Source organism: Macaca mulatta, chromosome 1 (genome assembly GCF_049350105.2).
Source record: "Macaca mulatta isolate MMU2019108-1 chromosome 1, T2T-MMU8v2.0, whole genome shotgun sequence".
Classification (NCBI taxonomy): Eukaryota; Metazoa; Chordata; class Mammalia; order Primates; family Cercopithecidae; genus Macaca; species Macaca mulatta.
The window spans coordinates 28,907,621-28,912,067 of NC_133406.1; the positions used below are offsets into that span (position 1 = coordinate 28,907,621).

Below are 4,447 nucleotides of genomic sequence, written 5' to 3' on the forward strand. Positions count from 1 at the left end.
CCTGCCCAGCCCACTGTTCCCCTTTTATAGGTGAGAAAACGGAGGCTTAAAGAAGTTAAATGACTCCAGCTGGGCACAGTTGCTCACACCTGTAATCCCAGTACTTTGGGAGTCCAAGGCAGGTGGATCATTTGAGGTCAGGAGTTCAAGACCAGCCTCGCCAGCATGGTGAAACTCCATCTCTACTAAAAATACAAAAAAGTTAGCCAGGCGTGGTGGTGCACACCTATAGTCCCAGCTACTTGGGAGGCTGAGGCAGGAGAATTGCTTGAACCAGGGAGGCAAAAGTTGCAGTGAGCCAAGATCACACCATTGCACTCCAGCCTGGGAGAAAGAGTGAGACTCTGTCTCAAAAAAAAAAAAAAAAAAGAAAGAAAAAGAAAAAGAAAGAAAGAAAAAAAGAAAAAGAAAAAGAAAGAAAGAAAGCAAAAATCCAAAGGTAAATCAGCTCCTATAAAGTGACTAGACAAGTTGCCCCAATTCCAGGTCAGATATCTGACCTATCAAGACTGTAGGCAAATCCCACTATGCAAGGGTAAATCCAACCACCACCAGGAGAATGTCCCTTTGTTCTTTAGACTAGCCCACAGTTACCAAAGAGGAAGAGGTTTGGATTCACTTTCCTAAACTGAAACTAGTTGCAAGTGATTTCATTAATCTTGTGTTTTTCTAAACCAGCCAAGTATTTGATTCAAAACATCAAATCACACTCATCACTTACTCTAACTGGAACTCTGTTTCCCATCTATAAAATGTGCTAGATTGAATATGTCAGACTGATTGTGTTCAAGAACTGTATAATTCTACAGCTACAGGATAATAGGAAGAATTAGCACAATGGCAGTTCCTGAGGGGGAAAAAAAGTCCCAGAATAATTATCTCACCATGAACTGAGAAACACAAACAGGTGGATGAATGTAAGAATAGTATTTAAGTCAAAAGAGGTACTAAGTTCAGGGCACTCTATACTTTCCAGCCCACATTCAGAATATCATAATCTGTTCTAAAAGACACTTTCTAACAATGACACTGATTGACTGAATGCAATCAGTAGAGGGTGACCAGCATGGTAAGGCATCAAGATACCGTGTGCTATAAAGAACATCAGGAGGAGTCTGAAGAACAGGGATTGTTTGCTTGGAGCCCCTGGAGAGATTGTTCCTCCCACGTCTTTACCACTAGAAACCACCCAAGAGTCCAAGCCAGAGAAAGAGGCTATAAATGAACTGACTTCCCACCTTCTAAGGAGCTAATGCCATCATGCCTTGTCTTCCTATTTACCTCAGTCATCCACAAAAGTCCAAGTCCCAAAATTTAGGGTCATCACTAGATTTTTCTCCCCACAGAACACTGTACATACCTGACTGGTCCAATCTTCTGTCCTTCCTGAGCCACACAAATATCTCTACTATGCCCTATGGAACTCACAGATGTCATCAACAAAACCCCCTCTATATGGGCCGGGCGCGGTGGCTCAAGCCTGTAATCCCAGCACTTTGGGAGGCCGAGACGGGCGGATCACGAGGTCAGGAGATCAAGACCATCCTGGCTAACATGGTGAAACCCAGTCTCCACTAAAAAATACAAAAAACTAGCCGGGAGAGGTGGCGGGCGCCTGTAGTCCCAGCTACTGGGGAGACTGAGGCAGGAGAATGGCGTAAACCCGCGAGGCGGAGCTTGCAGTGAGCTGAGATCCGGCCACTGCACTCCAGCCTGGGCGACAGAGTGAGACTCCGTCTCAAAAAAAAAAAAAAAAAAAAAAAAAACCCCTCTATCCTCAAACACTTCTCTGAGTGTTTCCTACTCTGTGTGCTCCTCAATAATCCCTCTGAGTACACTGCTACACCTGGGTCCTCTTCATGTGTAATTTTTTTTTCCACATTCAACATATCACAATGCCCCGAGATGGTATAAATATCCTTGCCCCTCATTCTCATATACAAAAGTTTTACTCTTTAAAGAACATTCACCATAAGCAAAATACCCCCATTCCTTTTACCTTGATTTATTACTTGAAATCTTCATGTGAGTCTGTCTACTTTTTTTTAAATCACCTATTTGACCTGCTAGAATGTGATCTCTATGACGGCAATGTTTATATCCTGTTCACCACTATCACCACACCTAAAACAGTAACTGAAACATGATCAATGTTCAATAAATATTGATCAATATTCAATAAATGTTGAATAGATAAATGGCCCACTTGGGGCAATGAATATATAAGCATCTTTCTACCAAGAAAAGTGACTTCTCCCTTTTAGGAAAACAATCATAATTACATGAATTATGCATATGCTGACTATTTTGACATCTGAAAAAGTTTTGCTTAAAAGCATAGAATATCTGCTGTGACAGTTGGAATTTTTGACTGCCTAGTGTATTTCCCCTGTTTGTGACAACACTCCTAATTTCTTTTACAGAAAAGACCTTCTCCATTGTGTGCAGTCTTGACGAAACCATAAATCGAGGTTCTCTTGTCATCCCACCCCATCACACTATTCCCTTTCTCTGTTTCCCTTCTCCCTTCTTCTCGCTCTCTTTGTCTCTCTTTCACCAGGCTAAGAGATAGAATCACAACACAAGCCAGAATAATTTTTTCCCAGTACTTTGTTTATTGAGATTTGTAACTTAAAGGATTGAAAATGTGGGTGGTTAACTCCATGCGGACTCACCCTTCACAGTGCAATCCCTGATGGAGGCTCCGCTCCTGATTGTCCTGGGCTTGCTTCTGGCAGGCCTAGAAGCCCCTGCCCACGTCCACCTGAACCAGATCAGTAGCTTTCCCTGGGATAGCTGAGACAAAGGGAAGGATCCTGTGATGATCAGAAGCCTGTCTCTGGAAGCCGACCAGTTTTTTTTTCATTCCTGGGAACGTGATCGTCAGTGCTGAGGGCAAGACCAGTGTCCCCCTCAAATATCCTCTGAAGGTGGAATTAACTGTAGGGAAGGAAGTGGCTGGCTTCTGGGTCAAGATCTCATGCATGGAACAGATTGGCAGCTGTGCCTATGAAAACTTCTGTGATGTGCTTGATACTTTAATTCCTCCTGGGGAGCCCTGCCCAGAGCCCCTGCATACCTATGGGCTTCTTTGCTACTGTCCCTTCAAAGAAGGCACCTACTCACCATGAGTGAGTTCACTGTGCCTGACCTGGAGCTGCCCAGCTGGCTCAGCACCAGAAACTACCGCATTGAGAGCATCCTGAGCAGTGGAGGAAAGCATCTGAGCTGCATCAAGATTGCTGTCTCTCCCATCCTGGCTAACAAGGTGAAACCGGTGGCGGGCGCCTGTAGTCCCAGCTACTTGGAAGGCTGAGGCAGGAGAATGGCCTGAACCCAGGAGGCGGAGCTTGCAGTGAGCCAAGACTGCGCCACTGCACTCCAGCCTGGGCAACAGAGCGAGACTCCCTCTCAAAAAAAAAAAAAAAAAAAAAAGAATTGCTGTCTCTCTAAAGGGAATATAACATGGCATTAGCCACAGCAGAATGAAGGGATGTGAGGAAGGTTCCTTTTCCTTTGTCTCATGTGTGCCAAGGCCAAATTTTGACTCTCTGCCCCTCTTCAAGCCCCTTTCTGCAATGAGTCAGCTACCCTCACTGAAAACCATTTTGTGCCACTTACATTTTAGGCTGGGACAAGCAGCCCTGACCTAAGGGAGGATGAGTTGGACAGTTTGGTTTTTCTTTTTTTTTTTTTTTGGAGACAGAGTCTCGCCCTGTCACCCAGGCTGGAATGCAATGGCACGATCCCAGCCCACGGCAACCTCCACCTCCCAGATTTAAGCGCTTCTCCTACCTCAGCCTCCTGAGTAGCTGGGACTACAGGTACACACCACCACGCCCAGCTAATTTTTGTATTTTTAGTAGAGACAGGGTTTCACCATGTTGGTGAGGATGGTCGCAATCTCTTGACATCATGATCCGCCCGCCTCAGCCTCCCAAAGTGCTGAGATTACTGGCATGAGCCATCGTGCCCAGCAATTATTTTTCTTAAATACTGTGCAGTCCAAAGGGGCCGAGCAGACATGTGAGTGGGGAAAGTCAGCTTGTGGGTGGCCATATTGCAACCTCTGATCTAAGACGGTGCATGCCTTCTCCTCTTAAAACAACTCCTGTGGCACCACTTCTCTCTCCACAGGGCCAAATCCATCGTGTCTGATCTTAAGGAGAAGGCTCTTCCAGTTCTAGGAGAGGTATGGGCAGCCTCTCATATGTGAGCTGTGGGGATTAGGAGGCTGCCTGCCCCAGTCTTGGAGTTCTGCAGGGTGAATGAGGCAGATGAGAAAGAGTTGGCCCCACCAACAGCTGCTTTGTGGAGCAGGAGTCCAAGGAAGATAAGGTGGACTCAAGGTCAGGCTGCCTGGATTCGTCCACCACCCTGTTATGCCATGACAACTTCTGAACCACATGTCGGACCAGAGTTATGGGGCTCATTTGAAGCCTAGAAT

The 4,447-nt window shown here is 45.7% G+C and overlaps 1 pseudogene; it reads left to right on the forward strand.

The window, feature by feature from the left end:
• Positions 1–2,680: 2,680 nt before the first annotated feature.
• On the forward strand, positions 2,681–3,418 carry LOC100425470 (ganglioside GM2 activator pseudogene; annotated as a pseudogene).
• The last annotated feature ends 1,029 nt before the right edge of the window (positions 3,419–4,447 follow it).